Below are 16,341 nucleotides of genomic sequence, written 5' to 3'. Positions count from 1 at the left end.
TGCAGATTGAACCATAATAAACCCGTTGAACACAGTGACCCTATGGTTCCTCCAAATTTTGAATTCCCTGTATATGAAGCTGAAGATGAGGATGATGATGATGAAGAGATACCGTATGAGATCACTCGACTGCTCGAGCAAGAAAGAAGAGCCATTCAGCCTCACCAGGAAGAAATTGAGCTTATCAACCTGGGTACTGAAGAGAACAAGCGAGAGATCAAGATTGGTGCAGCACTTGAGCCAGAGGTGAAAAAGAAGATCATTCAGCTTCTACATGATTATCCAGATGTCTTTGCATGGTCCTATGAAGATATGCCGGGACTAGATCCCAAGATTGTGGAACATCGGATACCGACAAGACCTGAATGTCCTCCTGTCAAACAGAAATTGAGAAGGTCTCGTCCAGACATGGCTCTTAAGATCAAGGCTGAAGTACAAAAGCAAATTGATGCGGGCTTCCTCATGACAGCTGAATATCCTGAGTGGATTGCCAACATCGTACCAGTACCAAAGAAAGATGGGAAAGTTCGAATGTGTGTTGATTACAGAGACCTGAATAAAGCCAGTCCAAAAGATAACTTCCCATTGCCTCATATTGATGTGCTTGTTGACAGTACTGCTCAATCCAAAGTCTTCTCCTTTATGGATGGTTTCTCTGGTTATAATCAGATACGAATGTCTCCTGAAGATAGAGAAAAGACGTCCTTCATCACTCCATGGGGAACATTCTGTTATAAAGTGATGCCGTTTGGCTTGATAAATGCTGGTGCTACCTATCAAAGGGGTATGACCACTCTGTTTCATGATATGATTCACAAGGAAATTGAAGTATATGTTGATGATATGATTGTGAAGTCAAGTGATGAAGAGCAGCATGTTGTGTATTTGAAAAAGATGTTTGAAAGATTAAGAAAGTACAAGCTGCGGTTGAATCCTAACAAATGCACATTCGGTGTACGATCTGGGAAGTTGCTAGGCTTCATTGTCAGCCAGAGAGGCATTGAAGTTGATCCTGACAAAGTCCGAGCCATCAGAGAGATGCCGGCCCCTCAAACTGAAAAGCAAGTCAGAGGTTTCCTCGGACGTCTAAACTACATTTCAAGATTCATATCTCACATGACCACTACTTGTGGACCAATCTTCAAACTGCTCAGAAAGAATCAGCCTGTTGTATGGAATGATGAATGTCAGGAAGCTTTTGATAGCATTAAAGAATACCTGTTGGAACCACCTATCCTTGTCCCGCCAGTGGAAGGAAGGCCATTGATTATGTATCTGTCAGTGTTAGATGATTCAGTGGGTTGTGTTCTCGGTCAACAAGACGAGACTGGTAAGAAAGAGCATGCTATCTACTATCTGAGCAAGAAGTTCACCGACTGTGAGACTCGGTATACAATGCTTGAAAAGACTTGTTGTGCTTTAGCCTGGCTGCCAAACGCCTGCGTCATTACATGGTGAATCATACAACTTGGTTGGTATCCCGAATGGATCCAATCAAGTACATCTTTGAAAAGCCTGCTGTTACTGGAAAGATTGCACGTTGGCAAATGTTGTTGTCTGAATATGATATTGTGTACAAAGCTCAGAAAGCAATCAAAGGAAGTGTCCTTGCTGAGCATCTTGCTTGTCAACCTCTTGATGATTACCAGCCAATTAAGTTTGATTTCCCTGATGAAGAGATCATGTATCTGAAAGCAAAAGACTGTGAAGAACCCCTGATCAATGAAGGGCCGGATCCCAATAGCAAATGGGGATTGGTGTTTGATGGTGCTGTTAATGCTTACGGTAAAGGAATTGGAGCCATCATTGTAACTCCGCAGGGGCACCACATTCCTTTCACCGCTCGAATAACTTTTGAATGCACAAACAACATAGCTGAATATGAAGCATGCATCTTGGGCATTGAAGAAGCCCTTGATCTGAGAATTAAACACCTTGACATCTATGGAGATTCTGCACTTGTTATTAATCAGATAAAGGGTGAATGGGAGACTCATCATGAGAAGCTGATCCCATACCGTGACTATGCAAGACGTCTGTTGACATACTTTACAAAGGTCGAGCTGCACCATATCCCTCGGGATGAAAGTCAGATGGCTGACGCTCTTGCTACTCTGTCTTCCATGTTTCGTGTCAATCACTGGAATGATGTGCCCGTAATCAAAGTGCAGCGTCTTGATAGACCCGCTCATGTGTTTACCATTGAAAATGTGCCAGATCAGGCTGATGAAGATGTGAGTGACAAAAAGCCTTGGTATTATAACATCAAACAATTCTTGCAGAATCGTGAATATCCACCTGGTGCTTCCAACAGAGATAAAAAGACCTTGAGACGATGGGCTAGCAGGTTCCTTCTGGACGGAGAAATTCTATACAAGAGAAACTATGACATGGTCTTGTTGAGATGTGTTGACAAACAAGAAGCTGAGAAGTTGATGCATGATGTACATGATGGTACTTTCGGGACCCATGCTTCGGGCCACACCATGTCAAGGAAACTGCTAAGAGCCGGCTATTACTGGATAACTATGGAACGTGATTGCCACAAACATGCTAAAAGATGCCACAAGTGTCAAATTTATGCTGACAAGATTCATGTGCCTCCACATGCTCTCAATGTTATCTCTTCCCCATGGCCTTTCTCTATGTGGGGCATTGACATGATCGGAAGAATTGAACCAAAAGCTTCCAATGGACACCGTTTCATCCTAGTGGCAATTGACTACTTCACCAAGTGGGTTGAAGCTGCCTCCTATGCCAATGTGACCAAGCAAGTGGTTGTCAAGTTTATCAAGAATAACATCATCTGTCGATATGGTGTTCCCAACAAGATCATCACTGACAATGGTTCCAATCTGAACAACAGCATGATGCAAGCTTTATATGAAGAATTCAAGATTGAACATCACAACTCTTCTCCTTATAGACCTCAGATGAATGGTGCAGTCGAGGCCGCTAACAAGAACATCAAGAAGATTGTTCAGAAGATGGTCACTACTTACAAAGACTGGCACGAAATGTTACCCTTTGCCTTGCATGGTTACCGTACTACGGTGCGCAGTTCAACCGGGGCAACTCCTTTTTCTCTTGTGTATGGTATGGAAGCAGTTCTCCCTCTGGAAGTAGAGATCCCATCTCTTCGAGTAATCATGGAAGCAAAGTTGACTGAGGCTGAATGGTGTCAAAGTCGGTATGATCAGTTGAATTTGATTGAAGAGAAACGTATGGATGCTATGGCTCATGGACAGTTGTATCAAGTGCGTATGAAGAATGCCTTTGACAAGAAAGTCCGACCTCGAGAATTCAAGGAAGGCGAACTTGTATTGAAAAGAAGAATAAGTCAGCAACCCGACCCAAGGGGCAAGTGGACACCTAACTATGAAGGTCCTTATGTCGTCAAGAAGGCTTTCTCTGGTGGCGCTTTGATTCTTACACACATGGATGGTGTTGAGCTTCCAAATCCTGTTAATGCCGATATAGTCAAGAAATACTTTGTCTAGAAAGAAAAGAACAGCGTGGTAGGTCGAAAACCCGAAAGGGCGGCCTAGGCAAAAATGCGCTTCCCGGCGGATCGAAAACCCGAAAGGGCGATCCAGGCAAAAGTTAGGGACAAAAAAATGAATATGCAAAAGCTCGCTGAGATTGTACGCAACTCAGGCAAGTATGAGCGCCTCGATGAGCCGAAAACCCGAAAGGGCGGTTCATGCAAAAATGAGGTTGACAATAAAAGACAAGTAACTATATCTGGCAAATCACCATCACCCCTTGGGGCATCTGCAACTGTCAATGGTCGTCTTCATCAGAGGCTTCGGTACTTGTGAATTCAAAATTTCTATGAAATGTAGCGATCATCGTGTTCAATGTATCACCAACCAATAAAATTACCATTTTCCAAACTTTGTAAATCCGTGAAGTCATGCCTTTGGCTGACTTTCACTCTTATACATCAATTTGAGCCAGTGCTTTTGTTTGAAACTCTATTTTTCCTTTCTACTTTCAGTGCTATATACAAAACAATTTCTTTCTATTTGATGATGTCAGTGTCTGAAACAAACATCTTTGAAAATTGAAAAATCTTTTTCTGTCTATTTTGAAAGCAAACCTGAGCAACAGGGTACATTTCAATGAAACATGCATGAATAAATGAACATCGATGTCTTTTTCAATACAAGTTACAAGCAGGTTACTCCCCAGGATGATCTGTGGTCAATGGCAAGAATGAAAAAACAGAATGAAGATGAAAAAACGAAAAAGGAAAATGAAAAGCTCGCTAAGTTGAAAACCCGAAAGGGCGGCTTAGGCAAAAATGAGCACCCCGCTGATTGACAACCTGTGAAGGCAAATCAGGCAAAAATGGGACAATGAAAAGAATATTTATTCCCCGGTGAATCGAAAACCCGAAAGGGCGGTTCAGGCAAAAATGGGATTGAAAATGAAAAGATGAAAGAATAAAATATTGAAAAGCATTGACCGCAGATGCGAACATCCAATGTTTACCTAGCACTGACACGCCTAGCAACGGCGACCTGTATCCAAGAGCCTTCCAAGGCTATCCCCTCTACAAGTTTTATTGCCCTCAGCCATGGTTTTGATACGTCTCTCAACGACGGTCTCTCCAAAGAGGTCTTTCCCCTGTGAATATGTTGCAGCACGAGCCACTACGTGCCCAATCTTCCAATGTTTCGTCTATCTCTTTGAAACTTTCTCTGTCAAGTTACAAATCAATCATGCATTCCAAGCATTCATACATGCATAATCATGCATTTTACGTGCTCATACATCCAATAATCTTGCTACACCATGCATACATGTTGCATATCCAACTCTCAACTGCCAAATTCAATCCAAGTTTCAACTGTCAAACTCAATTCCAACTGTCAATTTCAAATCCAGCTGTCAAATCCAATTTCAATTGTCAAATTCGATGCAATCTCAACTTTCCAATCTCGATTTCAAATCATGTCAACTGTCAAATTCGAAGCAATTTCCAATCTCAATTTCAATTCAATGTCAAATTCGAAGCAATCTCAATGCCAATGTCAATGTCAATGTCAAATGTCAATATCCAATGCCAATGTCAATGTCAATTTCAATGTCAATATCCAATGCCAATGTCAATGTCAATGTCAAATGTCAATATCCAATGCCAATGTCAATGTCAATGTCAAATGTCAATGTCAATGTCAATTTCAATTGCCAAGCCAATGTCAATGTCAATGTCAATGTCAATTTCAATTCCAACTCTCAATCCAATGTCTATGTCTATATCTCTGTTCAATCTCAACTTTCAATGCCAATTCAACTCAAATCAATGTCAATCCACTCTCAATTTACTCTTGGGCCAACAAAAATGGTCATGTCTATTTACAAATCAAGTCAACAACAATTTACCCTCAATTGGTATCTTGTTAAAACCAGACTTTCAATTTGTATCTTGTTACTGGTCAAGTGCCAGGTTCGATCCAAAAAAGAACCACTTGTACCTGCTTATATACCTATGCTTCCGGGCAAACGGCAAGTTCGATTTGAAGAACAGTTTGTACCCAGCTTATGCTTTGTTATCGGTCAAACGACAAGTACGATCTAGAAAGAACAGTTTGTACCCAGCTTATGCTTTGTTATCGGTCAAACGACAAGTTCGATCTAGAAAGAACAGTTTGTACTCAGCTCATGCTTTGTTATCGGTTAAACGGCAAGTTCGATCTAAAAGAACAGTTTGCGCCCTCCCACATGACGTGGTGATAATCCAACAGGCAAGTTCGATCCAAAGAACAGCTTGTATCAACCCTTTTGTCTATAGCTCCAGCCAAACGGCCAGTTCGATCCGAAGAACAGTTTGTGTCTGTCTATCTGCTTGTATTTTCAATCAAGTGTCAAGTTCGATCCAAAGAATAGCTTGTATCTGCCTATATGTCTATGTTTCCGGTCAAGTGCCAAGTTCGATCCCAAGAACAACTTGTACCTATCTCTTGTTTTGTATTCCTCGGTCAAGTGGCTAGTTCGACCCAAAGAACAACTTGTACCCTATTTTCTATCCCTGGTTTGTCTACCCTGTCAGTGTCTATCTGAATCCCCAGTGACATGACAGGTCCCATAGACTCCCGTTGTTTGTCTTGCATTCATAATCAAAGTATCGCATGGCATTCATGTTTTTGAAAATCTAAAAGCGTATTTTTATGTCCAAAAGCAGTGCAAATGTTAATATTTAAGTATCTTCGTCCCGTCAACTCAAAGACTTCGTCTCTTGACTCTCCGGACAAAGAAACTTAAATAGGGGCAGCTGTCATACCCTAATTTTGGACCTAAAAATACTAACTCAACTCCTCTCATTTTGTATTTGATATGTCTCTGATCAATTGCATCTTTCTTTGCATTCTATTTCAATGTTATTTGCAAAATTCACATAAAAGGGTATTTTAGTCATTTCCTGCATTCAACTCATTTTAATCTTTGAAAATTGTTTGAGTCTTCCCTTCTTTCAATCTCATGTCAAAATTCATTTCAAAAAAATATCAGTTAGGTCATTTTTTAGTCAATTTAGCCCCTAGGGGCATTTTAGTCTTTTCATGTGTCAAAGCCCTGTTTAAATTCTAAAAAATTGTCTCTGAGTCTTTTAATTCGCCCGTATAAACTCTTGCTTTAATCCCTTATTAGAAAGTCATTTTTTTAAATTGCATTTGAGTCGTTTTTAGTCGTTTTAGTCCCTAGGGGCGTTTTGGTCATTTCACATAAAAACTCTTGTCTGCTTCGTTGTTTTTAATCGTCTCGCTTTACGTTAATTTCCAGTTTACTTTTTCAATTCAATTTTAGTTTTAATTTTCATTTTAGTCCTCGCACTTTTATTATTTGCATTTTAATCCCTTTTTAAGTTTGTTAGAGTCCAAGTGCCATGTGTCCAAATGCTATTGGTCCTTAAGAGTTTGTTACTACTTAGTCCATGTGGCATTTCCTCATTGGTCCAAGCTTACCATGTCACCTATATAAGTCAAACCCTTAGTCAAAATTTCTGATTCAATCATTTTCACAAAAATCCCAAAATTCATAATTATTTTCTCTCAATTTTCCCTCTCCTCTAATAACTTTCCTCCACCCTAACTAACTTCCTCCACCTTCAACCACCTTCTCTCTCCACCATAACAACCTTCAACCACCTTCTCTCTCCACCCTAACAAACTCCATCACCACCCTAACCAATTCATCATCACCACTCAACCACCACTCAACCACCACTTCCTCCATCCAAACCACCACTTCCTCCATCAAAACCACCACAATTTCACCAAAAACCTCCATTAACAACACCTCAAAACCGTGAATCATCATCATCCATCACAATCTGCCCACAAACCATAACAAAATTCGTTCCAATCTTCAACGCCGAATTCGAATCGAGATCGTGAAGAAACAAGAGAGAAGTAGAAAAGAAGCAATTCGGTTCAGCACAAACATCCATTATATCAAAGAAGATTCTCGCAAATTCAACAACACACAACAATCAGAACTGAAGGCAAAAAGGAACAAATCCAGAATCACGTTCAAGGAAGGAGAAAAGCGAACGGATCAAAAAGAATCGAGGGAACAAGAACAAGGACGGAATCGAAGCTGTTAGTGAATCAAATGACAATCCAGATCGGAAGGGATGTGCTCAGATCAAGATTTTGCTGAAATTCTCCATTTCATCGCTTCTGGTATCGCCGTTTACTTGTTTGTCCAATTTACGATTTGCGCTGAATTCGTAATCTTGTCTGCGCGTCCAATTCACTGTTGTTCGTATGTGAATATGTCTCCGTTTTTGCATCAAGTTTTAAGCTCCGTTTGAAGCCTCTATGTTCATGTTTTCGTTTTTGTGCCTTTCGTTCATGTTGCTTGTGAAGGGTGAAGAGAAGTGTTGAGGTTACATGATTCAATTGCTATGTGTAATCGCTTTGTGTTATATGTTTAGATATGAGGGACGATTTTTGAAAGATAGGAGAATTGTAGTGGTATGTGATGAATGTTTGAAAATGGAGGAATAAGAGAAAGGAAGGAGCGTTTTACAGAAGAAGAGGAAGAAGAAAGAACCCATATCCTTGACCCATGAGTTTGACCCGTTTTTTTCCACTCCATTAACCCAGCCCATTTTCGTTTTCCTGAGGCCCAATTGCCATGGCTATGCTGGCCTGCTGCTCGCACCCCCCTATATCTGCTGCTTTTGATGATTTTCGCTGTTTACACCCCCACGCATGTAATTTTAACGCTAAAAAATTCCAAAAAAATGCACGTTTGTTTTTCTTGTTACTATTGTGAATTCTTGATGACTATTAGTAGCTTTTGCATGATAAATCTTGATCAAAATATGTGGAAATGTGTTGTGTTCTTATTAATGCATTTGTGTTAATTTTTACGTGCATTCTTGTTTAAAAATTGTCTAGGTCTTTGTAAACTTTTTCTTGTAGTAATCTTGGCCCTGTAAACCTATCTTTTGGGATGTGGTTTCATGCCAAGATTCACTCCAAGAGTATGTGTGTTTTTGTCTTGCTTTTAGTTCACTTTTTTGAAGAATTTTGCGAAGTTTTAATGTGATGTTGACCTTGAGATTTTGGTATAAAGTTGTGACATTTAGACATGTAATTTTGTGGAGTAAATTTGCCTCTTAATGTGGTGTTTGCTTGCTGTTTTGGTTTAGTTCTTGAGGACCTTGTGTTTGGTAAATAATGTGAAACTCTTTTGTGAAATAAAAGTGCATAAAGAGCTTGAAAATCGTATAATTTTTGGCATAATAATTTCCCTTGGTTCTCATATTTGTTCCCTTGGAATGAATCACTTGAAATGTCTTAATATTGTGAGAATCTAGGTCTTGAGTTTGCTTTAGGATTATATTGAATTTCAAGTCCTTTTATCACTTTTTTTTTGTTAAGATTGTTAGTTTACTTTACTTGCAAGTTATATTTGTTTTACCATGCACTTGTCATTTTGTTTCTATATCATTGGTATTACTAACCCATTTTCATTTTATGTTTCATACATCCATAAGCATTTCATCTCCTTCTCATATTCTTTTTCCCTTTATTTTCTTGCAATTTAATTTGTACAAAGATTTAGAATGTAAAACTTAGGAAATTTTGTAATATTTTTCCTTCATGCACTTTTAATTTTCTTGGCAAAGAGGCCATAGAATGTATCTAGGATATGATGTAAAGGACAATGGACTCTAATGATGTACACTGACACAAGCACCGACACATGCACACACATCACTATATAGTTAGAATATGCATGTTTAGATGTATGTTTAGGATTGTATGTTTAGATGAATGCCTAGGACTTATACTTAGAAAAATCCAATTTTCCAAACAAATGTGAACAACTTCACTCAAGCATTTTTCATAATAAACCTTGGGGTCAAAACCCCATTGATTTTCCTTTTCATTTTCTTAATCAAATTTCAATAAAAGTTAATCATACTTTGACTTGTTTTTGCAAATGACTAATTCAACCTCACAATTTCCTAACCTCATGCCCTTGAGGCCTCTTTCTATTCTTCAAACTCCATTTTCAAACTTAAAATCAACCAACAAAAACAAAAATATTTTTTGAGAGAGAACTACGGTGGATTTGATCCCTTAATCGGGTACGTAGGCAAGGAACAAAATTCCTTCAATTCAAATAAAATAAAAATCCAAAAACATTCTTCTCCCTCCAATTCTTCATTTAGCAAACTTTAGGTGTAAATAACACTTCAAAATAGCATTTAAAAATAAAGCGCGCGCGTAGAAATTAAAGACGGTTCCTATAGGTTACTATAGTCGTTATGGGTGCCTAACACCTTCCCGTAGCGAAAACAACTCCCGGACCTCGATTCTCAAGGGTTTTGCTTACTTTTTCCCTTCCCAAGAAAAAATGAGATATCACCGGTTAGAAAGGTTCAAACGTAATCAATGTTTGACACCCGAAAACCAAGATAAAACATTAAGTAGAGGTAGCAATTCTTGTCTTTTAAAAAGAAAAATAATTAAAACGTATTTTCATGGTAAAATTAATCCTTTTTAAAAGTGATTATTATCAATTATGAGTGGTTATTCTTAATTATGTTTTATATGAAAGTTCTGTATGATAATTTGGTGTGAATTGATATATTTTATATTATTATGCTTTATATGTTTTGTGGTGTTGGAAAAGAAGTGATACATTTTTTTTATGAATTAAAGAAAGGAAAAAGATGAAAATATGTGTTATAAGAAGATATAGATTTTAAAAATAATGATATAGTGCTCCAAATCATTCTTGAATGAATTAATAGATGTCTAAATTTGTGGTATATGGGTGGCTAATTATCGTTTAGAGCAAACATACTATAGTCTTAATATTTTTTCACTTCGGGAGCCACTTTTTGTAGGATTATGGCAGTGAGATAGTACACTACTATACTTGATGAGATAATGCCTCCCTATTTTGAATGCTTGTGCAGCTAAGTTTGGTGGACTATAAAATTGGTGCTTGCTTATTATTCATGAAATATGTGTGTCTATGACTTGTCATATGAAGTTTGATTCTCTTTATGTGTGGGTATGTGCTCATGGATGTTGCACGTAAAATTTGAGATTGTTATCAAACTGAAATAATAAGAAGAGAAATAAGCTTTTTATGAAAGACTTCTTTTGTCGTGTGCATGATGTGATATTATTTTCTGTGTGGTGCCTTAGTGGCGGGTTACAATTATTTCTTAGTGGATGCCTGTGTGGCGGGTTATAATAATATATTTCTTTGTGGTGCCTTAGTGGCGGGATAATATCATATTGCATTGTTGTGCCTGTGTGGCGGGTTTTAGTCTGCATTTTCATGATCATGCATGACATATGCATCTGTGTGGTGCCTTAGTGGCGGGAATTGCAATTATTTTCTGTGTGGATGCCTGTGTGGCGGGAATTGCAATTATATTCTGTGTGGATGCCTGTGTGGCGGGAATTATATCCGGATCATATAGTTATAAGAGCATGCATTTTGCACATCATTGCATTGCATTGGGTCTATTATACATCTGTGTGTTGATAAGTGATTAAACTGTTATATATATAAAAGAAATGTGTATGAACTTTACCTTAAAGACTTAAATGTATTTTTCTTATTTCTTTTTGATTGATAAGTTTTGATATTATCTATTTCATGACATTGTTTCTGGTGCTTTGAGTATGAACCAATTTGGATAAGGAAATTGACCCTTACAACCAACATTTTAGGTACCTAAGAAGACATGGTGTATGCTTTGCTGTTTTTGCTTGAAGCGCGTACGGGGACGAAATTGGGTTTTTGATTGTATTGTAATTTTAGAAGTGACTTTGAAGGACATTTAGTTTAAGAATTTTTGTTAAATTATGTATAGAATTTTGTATAGGTTTTGCTAGAATCTATATTATTGATGAAATAAAAAAAAAATAGTAGTGATTTTCTAAAAATGAGAATGATTTAGGCGTAATGTCTTGGACCAAAATCCGGGGCGTTACACTTTTCAGTAACCGTGTCACGATTTCACTTTCTTCCTTCTCTCAAGTTTTTTCTTCTTTTCTTGCTGCTTAAGCTTGCTTGTGAACTCCAAATACCATGAATTTACATAAAAAATTACGTAATGACGAGATGTCATCAACACAAAACAAAGGGAGATGAAAGAAAGCAGAAATGTAAAAGCTTACTAGGGAAATGAGAAAGGAAGTTTGTTGAAAGGGTGAAATCGTCCTTCAAAACCTTAGAAAAGGTTAGTTTGAAATTTGAAAATCTTGCATGAGTGAAGTATGATATGAGTTAGTAGAATTGATAAGAATGAGATATTGAGAATAGTGAGAAAAATGACTGATTGATAGTATGAAGTTGTACTTTTGTCTAAAGTAAAGTTTAAAATGTTAGTCCATATAGAAAGGAAATGTCAGTATAAAATTGGATTGGAAGTATAAAGTGTGTGCCAAATAGGAAACAAACTGAACTACTGTAAACTTATAAGATTTGGTTGGAAAAAGTATTATTAATACATGTTTTACCTTTAAAAGCACGACGTGGTAGAAGGAGATTGTAGGACATTATTTAGTTTTCCATAACATAAGTTGTTCTTATATTAAGAGAGTATGTGTTGTGATGTTTTTGTTCGGTGATTTTTTTCTCTTTTGCATTGTTATTATTTTGATATTTGATTTGATTAGCTTTAGTTTAGAATATTCAAGGTACCAATTTATCCGGTTTAATATCAATACGGAGGTCGAGTTGGACAATCGAGTCATCTGATTAGTCATGCGGTTCAACTAGTGACCCAATGGTTTGACTAATAAACCTATGACCAATTAACCTTGTCGAGTCAACGACTGGTCCGGTTTTTAAAACTATGCATAAAACTCTACAAATCATAAGCTCTACAATAGGGCGATGACAAATTTGGCAAGTGCACAACATCGTTTCAAGCAATAAAGTAGTAAGTTATTGTCTCCATTTGAATTTTCCTTTTCGACGCAATAATCAACTAAAATTATAAGCAAAATAATAAATTAGGGGATTGTCAAGATTAGTTGTTTTCGAATAAAATTAAACGTTAGAACAAAGTAATGAAAATGATTAGGGTTCTTCAAAATTCTTCCATATCTTTGTTGGATAGGACATTTTCTAGTTCAAGTACTCTTTAAGGTTTATACTCAAGATGTCTAAAAAAGTAAGACATATTCGAGTTATAGTTCCATAGGCCCCTTCGTGCAATGTCGCTCCTCTGGAGTTACTATGGACTTATATTTCCACTAGAATTTGAGAATGTTAAACTAGTCATACATGAGAAATTCTCGATTTCTCAGCAAACGTCTCAAGCAAATAATATATATATATATATATATATATATATATATATATATGACATATCTAGTGAGAATGACTTCTTTATGTGAGAATGTGAGAATAAATTATCAGCCCTTTAGATTAAAATGAATGGCTTAGATTTAAACTCCCAATAAAACATCACATGGACCCTTACATCTTCTGTCCATCTCTCGCAACTGTTCAACTATCCAGCACCACCGCCGCTTCATCTTTTCAACACTATCACCGATTCACCATTGATGATGCCAACGTGAACCAATCTGCTACCCTTTTTATGATATCATCAACCATTTGTTCATCTACATAATGGAGGATTTGTTCATGATATATCTCGTTTTCCAATTTTATGTGGATATGCTGTTCTAGATTCCTCTTCAAATATGAATTATATCTCCCATGGTTTATTCATTAAACAAATAACAGAGCTCATCCCTTAAAAAAATTACAGAGCTTAGGATGTATACAAATCTACGAACAATCCACTTGTAATTTAGACACACAATTCCAGCACCACCAATTTCAAACACCACCACCAATAATGTTAATGACCAGATCTTTAATCTTTAATTATGATTATTGATACAAACAAAGTTTTAGTCATTGAAAACCAAAATCTATTCTTTTCACATAACTGTTAATTCCTTCGTCTACCATGACAAACTAATCATAATAAAAATTTAAACTAGAAGGGAGAATCGAAGAAGAAGAAGAAGAAAGGGGATGTAAACCCTCTCCGTCGTTGTGCCGCCGTTCATGGCTGTTGTGGTCGGGGTAACAACCTTGATGGTCAGACGTGGCTGCCGGAGGCAGAGGTGGCTTCGATGGTGTAGACGGTCGTCGCCTGCCGGAGGAAAAGGTGGATTCGACGGCGAAATAGGCAGCCGCTACGGAGAGGAAAGAGAAGAAGATGGATCGGATAAGGGAAGAAGGTGAACAGTTTGGATGAGATGTGGAGGGTCACATGTGTCATGTTTTTAATCTAGACCATTTATTTTAATCCAACGGTTGAGATTCATTCTTATCATTCTCATATAAGATGGGCATTCTCATATGATATGCCATATATATATATATATATATATATTGATTCCGGTTAGAAAAGTGAAAACTTAATAAAATATTTTTAACCTAGGTTTGATTCAAGATAAAAAAAAAAAAACTGAAAAGCTTAAGAACATTATATATTAAATATACATAGTTCAAATAGCATTGATAAAATAAATTGTTATGAGCTTGTGGGAATACCCATCAAATAATAGAGATTAATCTTTGAATCCTAATCTAAAGTGTTTTACCACTCATGGTAACTGAATACATCATAAAAAAAAAAGAAGTAAACATACACAAGAACAAGTGGAATGGGGTTTGCAAAACACCCTTTGTTGATATGCTTTGGTTGCATTCCTTTGCCTCTGAATCATCAGGTTTTTGAATGAATATTTATGGGTTAAAACATACTTTAAATAGGCAAAAATCTACTATCAGCATGCGGGGCACATGGACCAGAGGCAAAATCCCTTGTTTTCCTTATTCTTCATGTGCTTTTTATACTTGATACAAGTTTGAAACTTGGGACAAAATTCTCCCAAATTGTTGTCATCAAATCTAATCTCTTTATTTTTAGGGACCATAAACATATTTATTATCTTCTTGTATCAAATTCATTTCAATGCATACTTAAAGTTCAAAAATCTAAATCTTTTATCTAAGTCGAGAATTAGCCAAAATTTTCAAATGGTAACAATTTAAACCCCCATTTCTTATGACTGACATTTTTACTTCAGCGGAACCAATGTTCATCCCGTCTTACCACTTTATCATTCATAAACATGCATCATTTTTTATATTTAAATTAAATCTATGTCACAAATAATTGAAAAATTACAAAATATTAAAATAACCACTTATTTAATATCTTCTTCATCTCGATATTTTAAATGTCGAAGAAGATTTTAATATATATTAATTTATTAAATCATAATATATTTTAGGGTTAAATATATTTTATTCTGGATAAATTTTTTTTTTGACTTTTAGTGACTCAAAAATTTTCAATCATCACTTTTGATCCATACTTTTAAGTCAACTCACGTGTAGTCATCATATTTTTGAATAAGATATTTCCAAAAATGTATAAAATATTGTAAGAATCTATCCAAAAAAATTAGAACTGTTTAACAAAACATGAATTAAATATTACTTTTTACCACCAAAAACATAAAAAATCATATTTAATTCCTATTTTATTAAATAATTCTAGTTTTTTTCGCGAGAGATTCTTATAATAATATGAACATTCATAAAAAATTCTGCTTAAAAAGATGAAGGCTACATAAGAATTGACTTAAAAGTAGTGACCAAAAGCGGTGATGTAAAATGTTTAGAGACTAAAAGTCAAAGATTTTGTTTAAAATAGCAAAAACGAAAAGTTAATATATTTATAGGGACAAAACCATATTTAATTTTATATTTAAAATTCTAAAGAAGAATTTAATATTAAGTGATTTTTAATGTAAAAAAAAAAGTTAAAAAAGATTTTAAATTTATTTTAATTAAAATCTTAAATATTATAATAGCCACTTATTCAAAAGATTTAATCACAACATTTTAATTTAACATTTATTTTAATTTGTTTATCTTTAACATCTGTTTATATTTATATTAAAATGTAGGCTTAATTACACTTTTGGTCCTCGCATTTTGACCTGCTCACGAAAATGATCCTGTCTCTTTCAAATCGAACAAAACCGTTCCTAAACTATCATATTTTTTGCACTTTTGATCCTAACCCCCATTTTACCCTCCAAAAACGCATTTTTTGCACTTTTGATCCTAACCCCCATTTTACCCTCCAAAAACGCTGATGTGGCAGTGTCAACTTAGAAAATGACATTAACATGTCATTAAAACAACATTTTTTAATTAAAAAAAACAATTTAAATGTTTCAGAAAATTAAAACAAAAAAATATTGAAAGAAAAAAAAGGAAATAAAATTGAAAGAAGGATAAAATCCCTAATTCCCAAATCTGGGAGGCACTCAAATCCTATTCAATTCCTACCATCTTTTCCTTCTTCCATCCTCGCTCATGGGATTGAAAAATTTAAAAAGGCTTCAAACACATAAAATACTTGATTAGGGATTGAAGAAATTGAAATGGCTTAAAAAAATAGAATTTGTTCCTTCATTTCTTTCTTCTACATCGAAGAATCTAAAAAGGCTTCAACAATAAGTGCTTATCTATTTTTTTGTTTCAACTAAAGCCACAAGCACATAATCTATTGAAAGTTCATGGGATTCATCTTTTAAGTTTTATGTTTTTCAGATATGAAGTTAAATCTTTTGGGTTCATATGTGTCAAAATCTTCTTCTAAGTTCTCTGTTAAAATCTTTTTTGTTTAATGTTGCTAACTTGCTATTTGATAAGGAGGAAGATGAAGTTTCTTTAGGGTTTTTTTTTTCAAACCCAAATCAATGGATAGCAGGATGATGTTTTTTTAGTGATAAAATTTGGCTT

Source organism: Medicago sativa, chromosome 7, assembly GCF_051527215.1.
Source record: "Medicago sativa cultivar Bolivia chromosome 7, Bolivia_mono, whole genome shotgun sequence".
NCBI classification, from domain to species: domain Eukaryota; kingdom Viridiplantae; phylum Streptophyta; class Magnoliopsida; order Fabales; family Fabaceae; genus Medicago; species Medicago sativa.
This window is presented reverse-complemented; position numbering follows the sequence as displayed.